We start from the raw sequence: 23,418 nt of genomic DNA on the forward strand, positions 1-23,418 counted from the left end.
TCTTCTAATTGGCCAAAGGAATGTTCTTCAAACTCAAGGGAAACCATCAAGGGGCAAACCCGAGTCTATATAGAAAATATGGCCAAGAATTATTAATATGGGCGGGAGTTATTTGGCAAAGGAAAATTGTCTTTGGAAAATTTCGCCACAGGGCGGCGCCAAAAAACGACGACATTGTCTATCTCCTATTTGGCCAATGGAATGTTCTGAAAACGCGTTTTAGGCTATAACTCCCACACCGAAGCTCCCACAGTCAAAACCTTTATATCCACATGTTGTTCACGGTAGCGTTTTGAATACTTGCTTCGCGTTGTGGTGGCGAAATGCACATTTCTTGTCGCGTTGTGCCGGCGAAATGCACACTTCTTGGACCCCTGCATAACTGCTTGCAGTTCTAGTTATACTTCCCGCCTTGAAAGTCGGTCCACAGCCCAAACCGTAAATGGTGCACACGCGCCAATTACATGACTAGAACCAAGTCCGGCACCGCTACTCAGATAACCAAATCCAGACATGCCGGCCTCTAGGTGGCGCTATACCAAGGAGAAACACGTTTGGGGCTATAGCTCCCACACCGAACATCCCACAGTCAAAAACTTGTACCCACTTATTCACTGGAGTCTGCTGCATCTTTTGGCATAGGCCACGCCCATTTGCGTCATTAATTTTTTTTCGCAAAATCGCGAAAACCGCAAAACTGTATTTTCGCTATCCCTCCCACATTTCTCGACCAATCAACACCAAACTTTGCACACGGCATCTTCAGACGCACACGCAAAGAAACCCTCAGACAGTTTTTTGATCCGACTTTCGACGACGAAACGGTAGAGTTTTGAATATTTGTTTATTAGCTAAATTTGACGTGGAAAATCAAAAATCCAAAGAAATCCAAAATTAGACATCGGAACGAGTCCAAATTGTACACACATGTTGGTGCTAACCTTAATGTCGTACGATAAAAATTTCGGAAAAATTCGCCATTAGGGGGCGCCATAAACGAGGAAATTGTATATCTTCTACAAAATTTCGCCGCGAAAACGCTACACTGACTTCTCGCTACTCCTACGTTGTGCCGGCGAAACGCACATTTCTTGTCGCGTTGTGCCGGCGAAATGCACACTTCTTGGACCCCTGCATAACTGCTTGCAGTTCTAGTTTATTTATGTTTTTGTTATAATGCCCACCGTTTTTATTTGTATGCCCACCGTTATTATTATTTTTTACTGCTGTTTATGAAATAAATATGAGCTAATGCCACAATTATTCATGTCTGCGATCATCACAGAGTCCACAAGCAACGCAGATCGCAATCAACGATGCCACAATCAATCTAGCGCACTGTCGAATTCTGCGCCCACGCTGTAAATGCAGGGAAAATTAGGCAAACCCCAACCAAATGTTTTCAGGTCATTTGTCGTCCTCATACCTGTATTTGCACACAATTATTCATGTCTGCGATCATCACAGAGTCCACAAGCAGCAGGTCGCAATCCACGATGGGTCACAATTCATGACAGCAGACCGTCGAAATCTGCGACCACAATGTAAATGAGTCAAACCCCAACCAAATGTTTTCAGGTCATTTGTCATCCTCATATCTGTATTTGCACACAATTATTCATGTCTGCGACTGTGGTTAAATGGGGCCGGGGAACGGCCCCATTTAAGTTTTAAATTAATGAATTTGCCTTGTAGAATTCAGCAAGATTAAAAGTGCAAATACATGATACAAAATTCATGTAAATGGGCAACCTTGTGTGGTTGTTCAAGACCAGTGTTGGGCAAGTTACTTCCCAAATTTAATATATTTGATATTACTAGTTACTTGCATTTGAAAGTAATACCTTTCTTTACAATATTACCTTCTGTGTAGAGTAATAAGTAATAAGTTACTTATAAGTAATAAGTTACTTATTACTTTCACCAAAATAAACATTCAGGACAAGGCGGAGGGGGGGGGGGGGCAAACATTAAAGTCTAATGAGGTTTATATTGCATCTGCTTGTAGTGTGTGTGCCATGAATAGCTGAATTACAATAATGTTATGATATAGAATAATTAAACAACCAAAACCTTTACACGACATGACACAAACTCTTTTTCTTTGCCTCATTTATTAGCTCCTGAGTTACAAAGTGCAGCCACACAAACATTTAACAAAAAAGTTCAATTTCCATGAAATCAAACATGTTAATAGTTTATACTATTTCAATAATAAAATAAAAGTGCACTTCAAGAATGACGTCTAACAGCCACCCGACAGGGCATGTTTTGTAATTAAGTATTTTAGAACCTGAGCAAATATCCTGCCCTGAAATAGCAGCAAATAGCAGTAATAAAAAAGAGCATGAGAACAGCATAAATAATGAAACACATTCAACATTTCAGTCCCACAGAGACTTTACAAGGAACTTATGCTTAGAGCCTATTAATGTTTTGGTTAGGACCAAACAACAAAGTCTTAATAGACAAAATATACAGCCAAACAAGGGCTGGAGTCTGTGTGGCTCGGATTGTAACCAAGCCCCCAGGAACACTGCATACTTCCGCAATCCACCAGTGCTCAGCGGCCAAGCCTGGTATTGCAGCTGTTTAAGCGGGCTGTGGACGGGTCCCTCAAATCATGGGACCCAGAAGTAGATATCTCCGTTCACTCCAATACAAGTGGGGAACAGGAATGTGTCTCCGCAAAAAATGTCTGGATATCAATCAAAGGCTCATAATTACCTTCATGCCATGACCTCAAAACGCCACCTCAAGCGTTTTATTAGCCGTTATCTCGCTGGGGAAGAGGGGTGTGCAGCTGAAAGGAGTCGTAGTGTAGTGGTGATGAGGGTTGTGAGGGTCGCTGAAACACAGTGTCCATCCTTACGGGAAGGGGGGGTGGTGGGGGTTGTGAGGGCCGCTGAAACCCCAGTGTCCCTCCTCACGGGAAGGCGTGGTAATCATGTGACATGGTTATCAAAATGTTCTTTTTTTGGACGGTTTTGGACGGCATCGACTCATTTGAGCCTGGGGGCATGCAGGACAGCTGTACATATGATCTATGTCAGGTCTCCCAACACAACCCTCGTGTGACACCTCCCACAGGTGTCACACTGGATCTGAAACAAAACAATTCCCCTCAGGATTAATAAAGTAAATCATATTTATGTTATCTTAAACCGAGGTCATATTGAATGGGAAAAAAGTTCAGTCTAAATATCTGCATAAAATGTGTGTCTTCTCCTGTACCAGACTGAATGAATGAATGATCTTTATTTGTCAAAGTACAGGTACAGGTACATCGAAATTTGGGAGAGCTCGCCCCTGGTGCTTAAAGAAAAATAGGACAAGGAACATACATAAACAATATACAGTATGATAAAAAACGAACATACTGTATATATATATAACTAAAACTGATACATCTAATATAAATCTAACATCTAATATAAATCAAACTAAAACTGATACATCTAATATAAATCGAACTAAAACTGACACATCTAATATAAATCGAACTAAAACTGATGCATCTAATGTAAATCTAACTGAGGTAAAGTGCAGTTGAAGTCCTTAGAAAGTCAGTGAGGCAGGTAGATAAATCGATGGTTCGTTGGGAATTGCACAGTTCCCTAGACAGGTTGGCATAAAGAGCAGAATAAAGAATAAATATATTGTTGATTTATACCATGGTTTATTATTTTTTTGTTCATTTAATGCATTTATCTACTCAATATAAACTAAGACTGTTTTAACATACGCAGTCATGCAAAGACACAGGCAAGGTTTGTATATATGTCAATAAGACATGGTTTAAGACAGTTATATTGACATCCATGTTACATGTAAAGCTGCTGTTTAACATTCAGACCCTAATTCACATGAATTTAGGCAGATCTCCCTGGTACTTGTTTACATCATGCCTTCTGCAAACAACCTGAGCCAAGAACTCGAAAGCGGTGGTGTTATAACAATAACTTACCCAGTCAGTCGCATCAGGTCTGTCTTGAGACCCCCCTCGCGCTTCTTCTCCCTCTCCACAGTAGTGGCACAGCTCACTGAGATCATCTGGTTAAGATATGGTATTGATTACATATAATATTTTCTTCTTATTTCCATGGGAAAATACACCATGAGTGATGCATACTAACTTTCTAGACTTTTTTATATTCATTTAATGAATGATATTGAAATCCTCATGGTGTTAATAGAAGTTTGAAAATGGTTAACATACCAGTCTCATTGAGAAGTGTTACAGGAATTTCCCTCCTTTAACCAATGCCTCTTGAGAGTTTGGGAAAGTAGGACACTCCTCCGCCAGGACTTTCTCAGCATACTAAGAACATGTTTGAATAAATGAATATTCAAAACATACTGGCCCAGTTTAACCACTTAATCAAAATTCATCAACTTTATGTCTCTCTAGGAGTTTAAATGTTGAAAAAGGAGACCTTTTCAAAATCTGCTTCATGTTTCCGTAAAGAAATATGCAATTCAAAAACTTACTTTGATGGCAAATATTCCACATGAAGTGGAATCCTGCTGTAGGCTATGTGGCACAGTGTTGGCTTTCCACCTGGACACCGTACAGCCCCTCGCTCTCATGAATGCTCTGAAAAGTAGACAAAAAGCAGCAAATTATTATGCAATTCTGAAACATCCAGTCTAGCACAATGGACAGGTCCCAGTCACCAGAGCACGAGGTGCACTCATGCACCACCATGGACAGTACCACAGTTCTCACACACCTGCACAGCATCATCCCATCAGTCAAGGTCAATCCCTTCACCTGTTTCACCCATACTCCAATGGTTAAATAGCAGCATTCCGCCTGCCGGGCCAGGCCATAGAACCCAACTGTTACCTTGTGGTCTCCAGACATCTTTTGATCTTGGAGGCATCGTTGCCGAGTGGATCCAGCACAAGGCTCCTCTGTTCTGAGGGGAAGATGACCTAGAGAAATTTGGATAGGCACATTATGCATGTGTCACATTCACATATCCTAATAAAATCATGGATGTGCCTTGGAAATTTAAATATGAATACATAGCGTAAGATAATGTTTAACTTACTGTGAGTATCCAATGATTTGGCTCATTCACTACCCCGAGAATGACTCCGTACAATGATGGATCACACTTCTAAAATAACCCACAATTTATTGTTAAAAAAACAACCACAATATACAGTAAATCGTAAACAGTAAAACAGTAAAAACCTGTGCCTACCCTTAGAATTGCAGTCTTCCTGTTCCAAATTTGTGTCATGGCATATGTATTAATGCAAAGTGCCTTTTTCCCCCCTTGGCAATTGTGCTTCTGGACCATTCTGAGCAGGGTGGCATTGATCACCTGGGGAAAGCAAATCCATTTGAAAATGAAGTCAGTTAACTTATGGTGTACTAGCATTTGGAGAGTTCTTTGTTGTATGAGTTAACTAAAGGAGAATAAAATACTGAAGCTTACCTCACTCTCAAGTTCCTGACCCGGAGTTGTCCTACAGATTTCACAATAAAACATCTTGTATGGTCCTATTCTGGACAGCAGAACATGAACATTTTTGCCGTCCCAAGCCTCTGTAACATCTTACATGAAAAAAAGAAAATGTTATAATTATTAAATCGATTCAATATCTTCTCTCCTGAACAGCTGTTTTGTTTGAGTTACCTGAACTTTTAAGGTTGAACATTTACATAAAAGTTTAGAATATCAGAGTGAGCTTCATAGCGTTACATACATTTCTCTGAAGTGGAGGTGGCAGGTGGAGTGGAGGTGGCAGCAGGTGGAGTGGAGGTGGCAGGTGGAGTGGAGGTGGCAGCAGGTGGAGTGGAGGTGGCAGCAGGTGGAGTGGAGGTGGCAGGTGGAGTGGAGGTGGCAGGTGGAGTGGAGGTGGCAGGTGGAGTGGAGGTGGCAGCAGGTGGAGTGGAGGTGGCAGGTGGAGTGGAGGTGGCAGCAGGTGGAGTGGAGGTGGCAGCAGGTGGAGTGGAGGTGGCAGGTGGAGTGGAGGTGGCAGCAGGTGGAGTGGAGGTAATGGAAGAGACTGGGGGAATTTTCAACCTCCGAGGAATTCTTGGGGTTGGGGTAGTGTGCAGCTTCAGGTGATCATTGTTGACCTTGTGGATAGATTTTCCTGAACTATCCACAAGGTCAACACTTTTCTCTTCAATGTTCACCACTGCGAACGGCCCAAGAAACTCCGGATCCAGCTTTCCCCCTTTCCGCTGCAGGCTACGGACGTTCTTCCTCCACACTATGTCCCCCACCATAAAGCTCGCTCTCTTTTTCAGGGATTGCAGTCTCCCTCTGGTTCTCTCCTGAACCTTCTCCACATTTTGCTGGACAATGCTGACAACTTTGTCCTGTTGCTCGATGTCCATTGCCACCTCCTCTTCATTAAACTGCTCCTCAAAGGACCCATCGACCTGTAAAAAATGTTCAAAATAGTTTTTGAAGAACAAGAGAATATATATAAACATTCCAACTAACCTTATAGTTTTCCTGCACCTGAGATGGATACCTTGCTTCCCTCCAAAACATCAGGTAAAATGGAGAAGCGGGTTGTGAGCTGCTTTTTGGTGCGCAAACCAAACATCACAGCGTCCAGGTATCTATCCCATGTGTTGGGTTTTTCTCTTGTGAGCTTCCCCAGAGCTCTAGATAGTTGAAAAAAGTTTAATGTTACCCTTTTATTTGAGTAGGTTAAATGCTGTTTCTTCGATTTTTAACAAGGTAATTTTGTCAATTGAGTGCTTGAGACGAAGAACCATATAAGTCCATATTTTCAAATTTCAAATAATAACTTTTTTTTATTATTTGGCCTGTGAACATTATATAATATATTTCTTTTTACTTGAAGATAGACAACAAAAGCTTCCCAATTCTACTGAGATTACATTTTTCAGTGTCAATCTTAAAAACAAACAGTTACAGCAATTTACATTTATGGAATGTGGAAGAACGGTATAAGTCCAATTCGTCATATCAATTCAAACCACTGGAGATCTAATTCCTTTATCTTAGTTTTAATACAGTAACAGAGCCTTCAAGAAAATAACCACTTCATTCTTTCAATTTTTTTTATTTAACACCAACCTCACTTAGAGAGCGCATAAATACTCACACCATTCATTCATTTAATAAATAAATACATCCATCCATCCATAAATACCTATATTATTATTATTATTATACATACCTATATTATTATAATTATAAATATTATTATTATAATAATTATTATTATTATATATCAGATCGCGAGTCTGGGGATGCTTTCTACTCTTCACATTCTAATTTTTCATAAAATGATTGGGCCTCCGCTGGCATGTATGCTAGCATTGTCATCAGGTCATCGTGCTTCTCCTTTTTGACAGGGAGAGGGTCTTCGTATGCGCGAGCGTATGTGGTGGAAAACAAGGGAGCTTGAGGTGGTTGTTTCTTCCTCTGCTTGGTGATCAGCCAAGTCTTCCATCCCTCATAGTCGCTGTGGCTGTCTTTTGTGTGGACACACCATGGATCAGCAGCTGAAATCATGATTCAACAAGAAATTCAATTAAGATTACCCAACATATCCCCAACACTGATAATCTCAGAAACCCAACTTTCAACCACATCATGGATGTGATTAGGAAGCCAGGTGGACGCTTTAGAGTAGCATCAGGGAGCTGTCTGAAGTCTGCACACTGCATTTCTATCACGCTGAATGGCTGCTGCCTGGCTCCCCGGATCATCTCGGTGACATCGCTGGGGGTGTAGAGCGTGGAGATCTTACGCCTCTTCTCCAGCGTGGCAAAGGAGCGGTCACAGGGAAGGAAGGAGTGACCAGATACCATGAACTTCTGCTCTATCTGGCTGAAGTTCCCTCTAGATACGAGCAGGGCCATGAGGTTAAGTACTCTCCAGTTATTGTTCTGCCCACAGCATCGGTCACTATAGATGATAAGTTTCCTTTCCTTCGCCTGGACAAGGGGAGCAAAAGATGCTTCTGCCCACTTCAAAAGGCAGCTTGCCACCTCTATTGAACCTCTGCGCGCAATGCCCTCATGCCAGAGCCACATTGTAGGAGGACTGCCGGTGCCCATCTCCTGGATGCAGAAGTTATAGTTCGCCAGCTGTCGTTGGTAGTACACGTTGGAGTGTGTCAGGTTTGGCGTGTACACTACCCCCTGCATGTCAATACAAATTACATGGCAGTCGTTATTGGCTTTGGCCCACTCTGTGTCAGCCTGCAACTGGGAGTATGCTTTTTCAGCCTTGCGATGGTGAAGCTCACTCTCATCTGCAATCTTTGATCTTTCTCCGTCGGTTGTAGCCGCTGTTAATTTGGAGAACAGGGCGTCACATTTCCCACAAGTATCACTTCTTGGCTGCCCAAAACAGAGGTTCTGCTGCTTGAAGATGTCCCTATAGAGCCAGAGTTTGCAGTGGATGTTGGATTGTTTTCCTTGTACAGGCGGTACATGCGGAGCAGGTTTAAATCAGGGCTCAGGTACTCCCTCTCCACATCTCCCTTCATCCGTGAGTAGTGGTTCGGTTGGCGTGGGAAACTCAGGATATGCTCTCTTATCTCCTCTCTCACTGCAGGATGAATGCTATGAGGCCTAAAAAAACACAACTCATGAACAAGGGAAATATAATAAACTATGCTGGTCTGTTTTGCACAATTGATTGTTTCTGTGACCATATGTGTAATTCTAACATAGGATTTTGTTTTAACATACAATCATTAAGATCCACATGTTGAAACGATACAAAGAATAATCATACTTTATAGTTGCATAGCACTTCACTTCTGATATCGATCTCAAAGCGCAAAAATATGTTTCCTGACAGCATGAAGTCTTTCACGATAACACTTAGACTAGGCTTGGATAATAACTTACCTGTTCTTGTGCTTTCCTCTTAAGTCCTCTAATGGAGATCTGACTTCAGCTACCTGCTCTGTTCCCTCAGTCTGACTGCCTAACTTTTCTTGAATAACCTTTTCAAATATAAGTAACTTTAAGTAAATATGTTATGGAAAATGTATCTCATTAAAAGCATGCATGTAATGAAAAGTTAAATGGAAAACATAAGGCTATATAAAACTTGCCTGTAGGCGACTGTTGGTCAGTTGAAAGACTGACATAAATGTGAGCTTACAAACGCTCAGTCTTTTGCCTCCTTGTTGGACATGGTACTTAAAGGGATAGTTCACCGGTGGGAATATGAAGGTTTTATGAATTAAATAATTCAATGTATTAAATAAATGTGAAAAAAAAATTGAAATTGGTTCATCCTAGCCTGAAAAAAGGCAGAAAGAGTGTTTTCATGGTCTCTCTGGCTCAAAGAGAGAAAACCTCCAACTACCACAGTGCATTGCGCTCGCTGCCCCGCCCACCTGTTTCCGTTTAAAAGGGGGAAGGACCCATGCGAGCAAACAAACTTTATTCACGAAGTTCATGAACCGGCGTTGACTAGTTTTGACTCGTTTTTCCAAAAGCAATCATGCCCAGTGGTTGTTTGGTACCCGGTTGCACCGAAAAGTCGAGGTTGGGACAGAGTGTACGTTTTCACGGTTTGCCAGTGAAAGACGCTCAGCGTTGCAAACTATGGCTGCGGGCGATAAACAACCCCAGATTTGGAGAAGACACCGGGATGGAAATGATAAAAGGTAAAACGATATGCAGTCTCCATTTCAAACTGGAGGATTTTGATGGAAGACTTTTCGGCAAGATAAGGTCCGCACTCAAACCAACTGCTGTTCCGTCCGTCTTCGCTGTGGGCCCGTTCCCAGATGACGAACAGGCCGGGGCTTCTAATGCACCTCCCGCAGCGAAACGCAGTCACCTACAGGTAAGACTGTCGTAATATTCTACTATATTTCTGTGCTGCTACTAGTGAGCACTTCAGTTTACTGCTAGAGCTCACTAGCAGTGAAAAGGGTCCTATGTTCCCCGTGCCGTTTGCGACTCCCGGAGCTCTTAGTATATAATATAATTTGTATAATAATATCACGGCCAAAAGCTCTGCGCATCCGGTTGGCCGTAGCGCGGGGTGCTCTCGTAGGGATTGGGCTTCTCGGGGTTTGTTTACCGGCGTATGAAAAGACTGCGTCAGGTTCTCCGACGTCTCCCTCTTCCACAAAAGGTAAACACATGCAATGGTAGTTTTCTCGGCCGGTATTTGGCAGTAATGGTGGAAAAACGAACATATTGGGGAACATAGGACCCTTTTTGGGAAAAGCGGTCCTTTGTTCCCCAGTCTCATACAAAGAGGGGAACATAGGACCCGGGGAACATAGGACCCGGGCCAGGATCATAGATGCGCTCCCTCGGCTGCTACCCGGGTCTCTGTGTGCTTAGCTTAGCTTAGCATACTGTCGATTTCGCTATGGACGCCGGGGATGAGTTTTGAACGAGCATTGCCCGTTGCCTTGCGCTAGGTATGTACTGTTGTGCCCACTGCACAACAAATTGCCGGCATGAGTTACCACTGAAATCAATGGGTCAGTGGGTGAGATCGGTCGTCAAGATGGTGGCGCAAAGCTACAGTGACGTCACGTGACCCAAACGAATAGCAGCTATCGGGGCAAATTGCTAAAATAGTTCAAAAACAAAGTAAAGCAGGAAAAAAGCCTTTTCAGTGAGTGATATAATCTAAAATTATACTAGGAAGCAAATGCATATTGAGCAGTTTTATTCTTGTCCCTACATTACATTTTTGTGTGTGTGGTACCAAAAACATGACAAACTAAATGACTGTGTCATTACAGAACGCTGCTAGTGGTCATGGCGCATTGACTCTCTCTGCATCCTCCAACCCGCTGAAGACCTTCCCTTTGACATCCACACCAGTGAAAACCTTTCCCTCGGACCAAGGACTATCGGTAAGATTCTGAAAAGGCTACTTTACAAATGATCTAAATCAAATATTTTGCCAATATATTACTCACACAAGATAACACTTTCTAACTTTCAACTAATCATTCTAAAGGAATAATATTTATATAATTGGTCATCTTTACAATTAAAAATAAACCTCTTCTTTGTTTTGCAGACATCGTGCCCCGACACACCTGGGACCCTTGATTCAAGTTTTAGCACTGTGGGTGAAGCAGACGAAAACTATCAGCCCAACACAACTGTCACCCCCACGTCAACGTCTTCATCAGAAGATGAAGGCATGGAAAGAAGATCATTGTGAATGAGTCCTGCTTGATGTCACTTTTCAAATTTTGCCAGATGTGCGGCAAGCCTCTATCATCAAAAACTGTCTTTGACTGTGGGGCGCAAAGGAAGGTGACGTGGACATGTCTTGCTGGACATTCCGGGACATGGAGATCATCGCCTGAAGTGAGGGGAATGGCAGAGGTGAACCTCCTCGCAGCGGCAGCTGTTCAGTTCAGGGGTGGCACGTACACTGAACTGTCAGACTGGTGCAAGACCATGAATGTCCAAATGATCGCCAAGACTACATTTTATGAGGTGCAGAAGGCTTACTTGCACCCTGCCATTGAAGACCTATATCAACAACAGAGAAAAGATAGAGACCTAGAACAGGAGGATGGGAAGAAGCTACACTTGTCAGGGGATGGCCGGTGTGACACCCCAGGTTTCAGTGCCAAGTACTGCCATTACACCCTCATGTTGGACGACACCAAGGAGATTATTCACACAGAACTGCTGCAGGTAAATAAAAGATTAACACTGTAAAATTAAAATATATGTTATTATTGCTGCTGTGAAAGTTATTATTCAATTCAAGTAACTATTCAACTTTTTTTTTCTAGTCTACAGAAGCCGGCAGCTCTGTTGCCATCGAACCACTCGGTTTCAAAAGGGGCATGAAGGAGATCATGGGTGAAGGCTTAGATATTGAGGTGATGACCACGGACCGCTCAACATCGATGCGTAAGATCATGAGGGAAGAATTCCCCAATGTTCAGCATGAGTTTGACATCTGGCATACAGCGAAAGGTATGTATTTTTTGCCTTCCCTGTACACACACAACGAAACATAATCCTCCCCCATTCTCCAGCCCTCCCCATTCACAAATCATGTCCAGAGCTTTGCAGCACAGTAGTTTATATATTGCAGATAAAAGGATGGGATTTGGCTGTACTTAAAAAATTCAATAAATGTTGTTGTGAGGGGACCAAACTTATTTTACATTTATTCTTTCAGGTTTGAGGAAGAAGATACAGAGGAAAGGAGCAATTAAAGGGAACGAAATTCTTGCTGCATGGAGCAGGTCAGTGTTGGTTTGTAAAGTGCCAAGCTTTTCATTGTTTTGTAAGTTTCTAAATTACTAATTTTCTTTTCTTTCATAGGTCAATCATAAACCACCTGTGGTTTACCTGTGCCACAAGCAAGGGTGATACAGAGGTAAGGAATCAAAGGCTTTGTTTATCTGTTTTTTAGAGACCAAAAATAGTATATACCGGTAATTGTAGTCTTATAATTGTAAATAATACTTGTTTCATACAGATACTGAAATGCAGATGGCAGTCCATTCTACACCACGTGTGTAATGAGCATGAATGGACGGAGGATGATGGACAAACAAACCGGTGTGGACATCATCCTCTAACAGCCCAGGAGCAAAGCAAGCGCCAATGGATGAAGAGGGAGTCTTCAGCGTTTGAAAATCTCGAATCGCTGGTAAATGACAAAAGGCTTTTGAAAGACCTGGAACAGATGGCCCTGTTCAAACACACTGGTGAGTTTATAATAGTTCTCCTTATAAGCTTGAATACTTTACAAAATCACTCCGTAATGATCATGTTTTCATTCTCATATTCTTTTCCCTTTTTATTTTATTGCATACAGGGCCGCTGGAGATCTTTCACAGTGCAATGCTCAAGTACCTCCCAAAAAGGCAGGGATTCTCTTTCCAGGGAATGAGAGAAAGGGGTCATCTTGCATGTTTGGAGCACAATGAAAACATTGTCAAAAGAAAGCAGGCCACAACCATGACAGGTGTGTAGTAAGAGTGGCTCAATGAAGAATCAAGAATATAATTTTCACAGCTTACACGGTTTGCAGATTTAGCTGAATAATTCGGGTATTTCATTTGAAAAAAGTACAGCATCTCAAATGTTGCCTTTATAGTCTTATCTATAATTATTTTTAATTTATTTTGCAGGACAACCACGCTTCAACCAAGTGTTTTGCAGGAGATCCAAGCAGTGGGTCGTGAAGCAGATTTTTATTCCACACACCACCCAGTTCATTGACACAATTGTCACAAGTGTCATAACCAGAAGACGAAACCCAACGATTCTATATAAGGTTTCAACATCCTCACTTGCCCTGCCCCAGCCTGCGCTGCCACCTAACATTGCACCAGTGCCAAAACCACCAAAGGAGGCGGCAGTGGCTGAATTAAAAAGGCGCTTCTGAGAGGGAGATCTGACCTATTTTATCTATTTAAACGTATCTTTTATAAAACATTTGTTTTCAATCTTATCTTTGTAAATATTGGATCATTTTCCTTTGTGAATAAATTCTTATTGTTTTTACTACCTAACCTTGGACTCCTGTATAAACCCATGTTCACCATAACAAACTTCACTGCAATAATTATTTAAATTTCTGTCATTACATTTTTTTCCATATGGTTAAAACTGCAATTTGGTATAAATCACGAAGTTGCAAAGTAGGTTCAACATACAGCCATCATGTATGAATGTAGCAAGAATAGATTTATAAGTACTTTAGGTATCATCTGTATATTAGGTATCATTTGTATATATTACTGTACATCAAACATTTGCTAATTACAGTATTTCAGCATATCAAGTAGGCTATCTGTAAACCTTTTCTCCCCAGTTGAAATAAGTGTTCATCTTATACAGCAGGCCTACTTTAGTGTAGCATCATTTGGTATAGTAAACAAATAACAACAACCAACATGAAATTGAAGTTTTATTCATAAAATATAAACTATATACAAAAACAAAACGTATGGTGGGTTTGCTAAATATCACAGCTCATCTTGGGCATCTACCGTCTCCTGGTAGCCACGGTACTGCCCATCTTGTGTTGGGTAATTAGCCCTGATGGCCTGGACAACACACGCTGGCAAAACAAGGCGATTGCCTCTCCCAAGTCTCTCACCTTGCAGTATCCACTCCAGGAAATGCCGGTAAGATGTTAGCCTATACTGTCTAAGAAAGAAAGAACAAAATTAGCAAAGCAAGATAAATTATGCCTTGAGTAGCCTACAGCATTACACAGACTTGAAGCTAAAGTAACGTAGCCTATGCACTGCCAATAAGGTCGGCTACTTTCGGATAAATACATTGTCACGTTCCCCGTGACTCAAAACTATTGTAGCCAATGTGTTAGTAAACAAACACTTACTCTGTGCTCAGACGTCCGTTTCTCCCGGCGGGCTTTGGCTGGCGTTTCCAGTTGACTTTCTGGGTCCGGAAATAAGTGTCCAATACCCAACGGTTCAGATGAGGCGTAAAGCCTGGGTGAGATGTTACACAGACGGCCCCTTCCTCGCCAGATTCAGCCATTTCATCGCGAAGAAACTGGCATCGCTGAAATTCGCTGCAGCACAGGGACTCTTTGTGAGTCTCCATAGGTGAACAGAGCAAACAGGTACACCACTAGTTCACTCCAGCGCGATCCGGCTCCTCGGCAACAGGCAAGGCTTGTTCAGCTGCAGCCGCAGCAGCCTCCTCCTCTATTCGTCTCAGTTCTTCCTCGCTGTATTCTGGCTCATACAAATAGCCCTGAATATCACAATGCAGCAATATATTTTCAAACTCAGCTGTTGCTTCTGCCATGGTCAGAGGTTTGTGTCGGTCTCCCGTCCCTCTCATTCCCCCTCAGTACGCGAGCTGAGCGTGCAAGCTCCCGCCCTCTCTCATTCCTTATTGGTGGAAAAATTTCCGGCAAATTTGCCACCAAAAGTGTGTTGTAGACCTCGGCCCTTCTAGCGGGAAGAGAGGTTTCTCCCGAAATGACGTCAAACGCGTCATTTCACGTCATTTCGGGAGAAAATTAGATGAGAAAAAATGGGCCAAGGGGAGACTGGTTTAGACTGATATTTTTTTATATATTAATTTACATTGCAATAGCGATTTTATAATGATAGAACGCCGGTTTTAAATGGGTGAACTATCCCTTTAAAGGTGTACGTCCTCTTTGGAACTTCAGTGTCAGGCCCACGTGGTCGTCTGCGACTCACCTCGTGCTAGAGGTAAAAGTAAAGTAAAAAGATATTTACCATAGTGTCGCATGCTAGCGGTTGTGTAGAGCTGTCAAGTAAGGCAATTAAGTATGTTTTGGTTGGGAGAATGAATAACCAATGTGTGTGCCTTTTAGGGCCTAGGCCTACATGATGCCCATCATCCATCATCCATCCTCACAAAATTTAACATTTACAGTGATCAGGCATATGTGCAGTCTTAGTGAACTGAAAATGCAAAAAAGCTAGATATTCATTGGACAACCGGCACAAAATCGTCATAACCGGGGAATCCCGACTTCTATGGGAATGAATGATACAGCTGAACTCTTTTTGATTGACAGCATGCGTCGCGATTGGAGAGTTTCAAGTTCAAGGATGTTAACGTTCGTCTTGGCAATGACAGGTGAGGTCGAGAGGCAAGGCAAGTTGCAGCTCAAATTATCATATATTTGTGAGCAATAGCCTACAGTAGGTTTCTATTCGTTTTTGTACATATCCTACTGTAATTAAAATCGTAATGTGCAGTTACGTTACAGAGTTAGTGTCTTGCTTTTGTTTCAATTCTGTATTTAGGCTAAGTTGTAGCCAGATAGCTCGCTATAACTTATCAGAGCTTCCCCTATTCCAAAGAGGAGCAACTTGTGTATATAGGCTAAGTCTTAAGGGCCGGTTGCTTCTCTTTTATGTAACACGTTTGTTATTTCATGGACCTATTTGCGTTGCATCGTGTAGTTCGCTTACCCGGCTCCAAACCAGAAAGAATGATAGCCTGCTGCCTCTCGTAAGAGACAGCATATTACTCTGTAAAGAGCTGAAGCTTTCTTTGCTCTGTTAGACTTGAACACAGTCTGGAACACGTCTCCTTGCACACCTTGCCCTTAACAGAAACAAAGTCACTTTAACGTTTTTAGCTATAAAACACTGTAGAGCTCAGGGGACTGCTAATAGCAGCCTTTATTAAATTTACAAGCTAGAATATAACAGTTTACACAATCAATGAATGGTAATTAGGCTACTATGCTAGCCTACGTGACACAGCTGGGCTGGCGTTCGGAGACATCAAACACACCTAATGCGTTTCGATTAATTTCTCTGTGATTATAAGAAGTAGATACATGCTTTAAACATCCACTTTATCCTCATTTTCTCAGCTTTAATTTTGACCCATTCATGACTTGATCCGTTAAACAGACTGAGCTGTATGAACAGTAGTAGACGTTCAGTACACGCCCCTCTGACTGTAACCGCTAACGTTAAGTAGATACTTTGTACATAAACGGTTCTTCCACTCACCTCTTTCGGTGGACTTTTCCCTCGTTTCAGGACTCCTCTTCGGTTCACGTATGGTTTCCCAGCATCCCTCAAAGTCTTCCTGGCTCTGTCCTTCCATTCATTTATGTGTGCTTTCCTTTTTTTGCCAAGGTTTTGCCTTTTAATGTCTGCAGCGGACACGAAAGTTGCCGGCGTCTCCATTTTCATCAGTGGACATAAACGGTTTTTCCGCGTGAGACTATTTTAAAGTTTAAAATACTAGTATTTATCGCGCGACCACCACCCCCAAACTGCTTCTGTATACAACGTGTCACACATACATTCATGTTATATGGTTCTCATTTTTTTTATTTTTTGGACTTATACGGTTTTTCGTCGCATGGGTTCAATTGATGTAATTGAAAAAATGCATCTCTTAACCTCTGTATAGTGCCATTTAATCTCTCCACCAACCCATTCATCTGGGGGTGGTATGGGGCACAGAGACTCCTCCTTATCCCCAAAATTTGGCACACTTCGGTGTTGATCTGTATGAATGGTGCAGAGAAAGAATTAACCCCACTGTAACATTGAATAAATAAAACATATTAATTTGAAAGTTCAAATATTTGCTAAAATAGCGATAAAAATACATACTTGGTTGACAAATTCTCTGCCTTGGTCAGTAAGTATTCTCTGTGGCACCTCAAATTGATGGAAAAAAATTGAGAATGCACTGTGTGACCTCGGCTGCAGATTTGGATTTGATGGCATATGCCTGTGACCATCGAGTGAAGTAGTCCACCATCACACAGATGTACTGATTTCCCTGATCAGTCATTACAAGATTGCCAACCAGGTCCATGCATATAAGTTCAAAAGGAACTTTGGTCTGTTTGAAAACCAAGAGAGAAAGACAGAGAAAGAGGTAATTGCTATGTTATTCACACATGAAATATGTTGAAAATATGATGAATGTTCCTCCCATCTATAGGAACATGGGTTAAAAGACACAAAAATGACATGTTTACCTTTATTGGTATATACTCTGTGCCAAGCTTGAGGTCATGTCGACTTTGCTGACACACCGTGCATTGTGATACCTATGGAAGACATTTTCATGTGATTTGCCGTTTTTTTTGTGCTGAATAGCAAGTAGAAAATTATTAAATATGAAAGCAAAAACAAACCCAATTCTCAATGTCGGTGGACATGCCAGGCCAGTAGAACCTCTGTGAGATCACGCTCCTGGTACAAACTTGGCCGCAGTGTGCACCAATGTCACTACACTGAAATTCTTTAAATAAGGCGTCGGCCTCAGCTGCCCCACAGACCACTTTCACCTTTTCCTCCTTGTCCGAGCCCCTACGTCTGACATAAAACAATTCGCCGTCTAGAAGATAGGATGGCAATTATTGAGTAGGCTACCCTTTAAGCCTAGTTTAATTCAGCCTACAGCCTCACATAAATTGCAAAGCATAACTGCATAATTTATTGATAAATTATTTATTGCAATAATATATTAAATATCTAGTTTTGGCCTACCATCGATCAAAAACTTTGAGGCTCGTCATCGAAATGTCCAGCGCTGTTTCTTGTCCATTTCATTGGGAAACTCCCTCAATTCATCAAACATTTGTTTCTCCATAATATATATAATATATATACAATATACAATATAGGCTACAATATATTGAAACTGCTGCTCATAAAGTGTTGAAACTTGTCTTGAAACTGCTGCTAATAAAGTGTACGTTGTGGTGGTTAACTTTCTGATAACGGTTGTCAATCTGTTTATATGTCACGGAATTCAAATTGGATCCAATCAGACACATCCAACGTCATTAGTGGTGGATTCAATGATTCGTTTCCGTGACCCAGTTCGCTTGATTCAGTTCGCCACGAGGAGTCGTTCGCGAATTGTTTGTTCGTTCGTTCAGTCGAGTTTCCGGTAGCACTCACTCCACTGAGTCTGACTGACTCAGCTGAGAACCGTGCAATGGGGTCCATTCCATGATGCGATTTACCGCTACCGGAAACCAGGCTGAACGAACATACGATTCGTGAACGACTCCTCCACGTTCAGTCGAGTTTCCGGTGAATCGATTCACCGGAAACTCGACTGAACGTGGAGGAGTCATTCGCGATTCAGCCTAGTTTCCGGTAACGGTGAATCGCATCATGGAATGCACGCCATTGCACGGTTCTCAGTTGAGTCAGTCAGACTCAGTGGAGTTAGTGCTACCGGAAACTTGTTCGTTCGTTCAGTCGAGTTTCCGGTGAATCGAATGGTGAACGAGACGACCAAACGAACGAGAGAGACGAACCGGTTTAGTTCGTTCGTCCTAAAGACTCGGTCATTCGAACCGGTTCACGAACGAACGAGCCAACACTAAACGTCATACTTGTTTACATGATGAAGCAGGTAGGTTAAGTGACCCATCGTGGATTGCGACCTGCTGCTTGTGGACTCTGTGATGATCGCAGACATGAATAATTGTCTCCAAATACAGAAATGAAGACGACAAATGACCTGAAAACATTTGGTTGGGGTTTGACTCATTTTCCCCGCATTTACATTGTGGTCGCAGATTTCGACGGTCTGCTGTCATGAATTGTGACCCATCGGGGATTGCGACCTGCTGCTTGTGGACTCTGTGATGATCGCACACATGAATAAGTGTGTGTACATACAGATATGAGGACGACAAATGACCTGAAAACATTTGGTTGGGGTTTGCCTCATTTCCCCTGCATTTACAGTGTGGGCGCAGAATTCGACGGTGCGCTAGATTTATTGTGGCATCGTTGATTGCGACCTGCATTGCTTGTGGACTCTGTGATGATCGCAGACATGAATAATTGTGGCATTAGTTCATATTTATTTCATAAACGGCAGTAAAAAATAATAATAACGGTGGGCATACAAATAAAAATGGTGGGCATTATAACAAAAACATAAATAAATAATTGCACACCGTATTAAATGTGCTTAATAAATACATTTGATTTCATTAGCATTTCACAGACCCATAGTATGGATAAGGTGTTTAGTACGGTCAATCACCGTTGCTTCTTTACCCATAAGACGCTACAGTCAGTAAGACGCTTTCAAGAAAGAAAGTATTGCCCGGTGTCACGAAACGAATGTACCCATTCCGAGTCTAGCTTCAAACTCGTGCATGTTGCAGAAAATGTGCAACAGCGCCCTCTGGGGTCACATATTTCGACGGGTCGCAGAATTCGGTGTAACACCGGCATTGCAAGGGGAGGGATATTACGTAAATTCGCAGGAGGCGGGATGAGTGCGGCCGCTGTCACTCAGGTTTGTTTTGGTTTGACGCAGACAGCACGGAGGCAGAACAGACCGCAGAACTCAAAGCGATCGTCTTCAATGTTGCTGCAACGATGCAGCATATATTCAGAAGAGCAGCCAGTACTACTACAGTACGTGCTATAGCCCCGAATGCCGAGGTCTAACGACGCGCCTGCCCATGATCATCTGTTTGTGCATACAATGATAGTCATTGTAATTCATAGTTACTTTATGCAAATTTCTGCTTTCCATAGATGGACATATGTTCTTTTTTTAAAAGAAGTCAGCCAGGTGAGAGAATGTAAATGTAGCAACAAAATATATAATAGATTATTACATGATATTGATGATAATGAGTTACACTTTATTTTTTGTTGTTAGTTGTTATACTGTATTACTTTGTATTTTTGGCTGACAGCACGAAGAAGGAGATGAGAATAGAGAGGGAGGAAAAGAGAGAGAGCAAGATGAAACAGGTGTTAACATCATCAGGTGGTCAAGAAGACCATAATAAGCATAATTTTTACCACATTTATTGCATTTGCCCATATTTATCTACTCAATCTTTACAAACTCCTCTGTCCCACTGCACATGGACAGGTTATAGTGTAGGCCTACATATGCTGTATTTACCTCAGACATTTGCCCCTCGGCTTGTTTGCTTTATTTATTTATTATTTTGAAAGTTTATAACTATTTTCTTACTAAACGTTTGAATGTATGTAAAGAGCGAGATAGGAGCATGGAGAGTGTGTGAATGCAAAGAGGGCAAGAGCAGGATTTAGAGATGGGGGACCCACAGAGGGTGCAATTTATGTTTATGTTACTAAGGAGAAAGAGAAGAGCAGAGCAGGGAGAGTGTTTGGAAGGTGAACGGGAGAAGCAGACCAGAGAGGTGCATGGAAAAGCACAGATAGAGGAGCAAGTGGAAGCAACAGTGTCTGCAGATATGGCTTTCGATTTAGTAAGTAAGTAGAGCTGGGTTTCGATTCAAATTTCAAGAATCGATTCGATTCCGATTTTTAAGTTTCAGAATCGATTTTTTCCGATTTTCTCAGATTCCATCCGATTCGATCCGATTTTGATCTGATTTCCGATTCGATACGATTTCGATTTGATCCGGGGGTTAACGTTATTAATGTTATGTTCCAGGTATTCCTCAAAAAACATGTTTTTGATATAATGCCATTAACATTTTTAACTTACCCTCTATACATTTTAAGAAATTGTAGTTTTTTGTTTACTACCCCAAGCTTCCATAAGTGGGTCAAAAATGACCCCCATGCATTTTCTATGGAATCCAATGGGAACCTTTGATTCTTATCAACTGTGGCTGTCAGGAATAAATTAACTGTGGACCACACAGACTATATCAGAAGTGTCACCCCTCAGGAAGATTATTTTACAATAATCTATATAGCAATCTATATAGCAGAATGAAAAAAACAGAAATAATCACATTTTACAACAAGACGAAAGGAGGTGTAGACACCACTGACCAGATGGTTGGCACCTACACCTGCAAGCGCCAAACACAGAGGTGGCCCATGGTGCTGTGGTACAACATAATTGACATTGCCACCCTGAATGCCTACACCTTTTTCTCGGCTCAGCACCCAGAATTCAAGAGCGGCATCACCAATGCACGACGGCTCTTCCTCAAAGAGCTGTCAAAGGAGCTTGTCACACCACACATGAGAAGTCGACTGGAAGGATGCCCCCAACTGCAAACTCCGATTATTGAAGCAATGGAAAGGTGTGGGGTGACAAAAGCCACAACCCAGCCACAGGAAAGAAGCAGACAGGGCCAACCAAAGAGAAAGAGGTGTCAGATCTGCCCAAGTAACAAAGATCGCAAAGTAAACAATAGGTGTGGGAAATGCAATGTACGTGTGTGCAATGATCACAGCCAGAAACAGGTAGTTTGTCTGAACTGCATACAGTGATGAGACAAGAAGGCAAAACAGGGAAAAGAGAGAGGAACTGTCAATGACTGGACAGTTACAGACAGACATACGGACGGACAGACAGTGGATGTTCACATTTTTCTATTGCTGTTTTGGGTAATTTTATTTTTCAAAAATGTTAAAAAGTGAAAAATAGAGATATTTCAAACATGAAATAATTCTTGTGTGGTCCTAAATATAATACTAAATATTATACAAGTGATTATTCATGACAAAAATGGCATAAAAACACATTGATTCTAATTTGGGTCATTTTTGACCCACTTATGGAAGAGTGTAGGGTCCAGTCACTCGTGCATCTAAGGGTTAAAAATGAAAAATGTATTTGAACCGTTTCCTTCACTTCATGACTGTAGAGAAGCAACATATTAAAACTAGTATTAAATCAATATTAAACAGCAAATCTTACAAGTATTGGTAGTTACTGATGGCTGGAAGACTGATGAAAAGGTTAAGGGTCAATCTACCTTCAAGAAAGATAATTCAGGACAATAAATGGAGGACATCATTGAGGTGACTATATCTGCAACAGTGGATTCCTACTGGGACACTAACCAGTGCATTATTATTATGCTTGAAAATAATTAAGAATTCACCCAAAAGCGGTTGCTACCAAAAGCATTTTTATTTTAAAACTGCTCACACTTAATAAACTGAGAAGTACTGAAACTGGAAGTATAAAATTAAAACGTTGAGCATTTTTCTTTAAAGTGCGAACATAAGAACAGAACAATTTTAAACTGTAAAAGCACTGAATGGCGTCTATATGAGCATGTTCAAATCTGTTCTAAAACTACACTCAAGATTTGTTTTCAAGAATATGCAGCACCCTAAGTGTTCAGGGGAATCCCATGAATATTTTCCATGAATATATAAAATATAAATTTTTAACTTATAAAATTCGATATATATATATATATTTTTTTAATTAAAAGAAAATCGATCTTTGGACGTACGAATCGATAATCGGTATTAATATGCGAATCGATTAAAAATCGATTTTTTCAACACAGCTCTATAAGTAAGTAAGTAAGTACGTTTTATTTATAGAGCACATTTACACACAGCATACACTGACCAAAGTGCTGTACAATAAGATAAAAATAATAATGATAATTAAATACAACAACACAACAATACATAGGTCATAATAATACAAAGGGGGAACATTCATTTCCAGGGCATACCACACAGACATGAACAGGAGGTAGGCTAAAAGGTCAAGGGGCAAGGAAGGCCAGGGAGTAGAGGTGGGTTTTTAGCCTAGATTTGAAGCCAGAAATGGAGGGGGCGGATCTAATATCCAGGGGGAGCTGGTTCCACAGACGTGGAGCAGCAATGGCAAAGGCTCTATCACCTCTCTGCTTGAGCCGTGAGTGTGGCACATACAGAAGCCCTTTGTTAGAGGATCTGAGGGACCTTTGGGCAGAGTGGGGCTGAACAAGCTCAGTGATATAGGCCGGGGCCAGCCCATTGAGTGCCTTATAAACAAATAAAACAATTTTAAATTGGATCCTAAAAATAACTGGGAGCCAGTGCAAGGAGGCCAGAATGGGTGTGATGTGCTCGTGCCTCCTGGTGCCAGTTAAAAGACGCGCAGCTGCATTTTGGACCAGCTGCAGACGTCTGAGTGAGGATTGGGGGAGGCCAAGGTAGAGGGAATTGCAATAATCCAGCCGTGATGTAGTAAAGGCATGGATAACTATCTCGAGG

The 23,418-nt window shown here is 41.6% G+C and overlaps 3 long non-coding RNA genes across 3 annotated transcripts; 2 read left to right on the plus strand and 1 right to left on the minus strand.

The window, feature by feature from the left end:
* The first annotated feature begins 10,751 nt into the window (after positions 1-10,751).
* Positions 10,752-11,084, plus strand: LOC115531542 (uncharacterized). The gene is made up of 2 exons (XR_003973905.1): positions 10,752-10,851; positions 11,022-11,084. It is a non-coding gene; the product is annotated as an uncharacterized LOC115531542 (long non-coding RNA).
* A 775-nt stretch (positions 11,085-11,859) lies between these two features.
* On the plus strand, positions 11,860-12,340 carry LOC115530856 (uncharacterized). Its single transcript, XR_003973804.1, has 3 exons — positions 11,860-11,941; positions 12,150-12,216; positions 12,296-12,340. It is a non-coding gene; the product is annotated as an uncharacterized LOC115530856 (long non-coding RNA).
* Positions 12,341-13,879: 1,539 nt separating this feature from the next.
* Positions 13,880-14,822, minus strand: LOC115531347 (uncharacterized). Its single transcript, XR_003973871.1, has 2 exons — positions 14,331-14,822; positions 13,880-14,130 (listed from the first exon to the last, which is right to left on the minus strand). It is a non-coding gene; the product is annotated as an uncharacterized LOC115531347 (long non-coding RNA).
* Between the last annotated feature and the right edge of the window lie 8,596 nt (positions 14,823-23,418).

The sequence above is a fragment of the Gadus morhua genome, chromosome 18 (assembly GCF_902167405.1).
Source record: "Gadus morhua chromosome 18, gadMor3.0, whole genome shotgun sequence".
NCBI classification, from domain to species: domain Eukaryota; kingdom Metazoa; phylum Chordata; class Actinopteri; order Gadiformes; family Gadidae; genus Gadus; species Gadus morhua.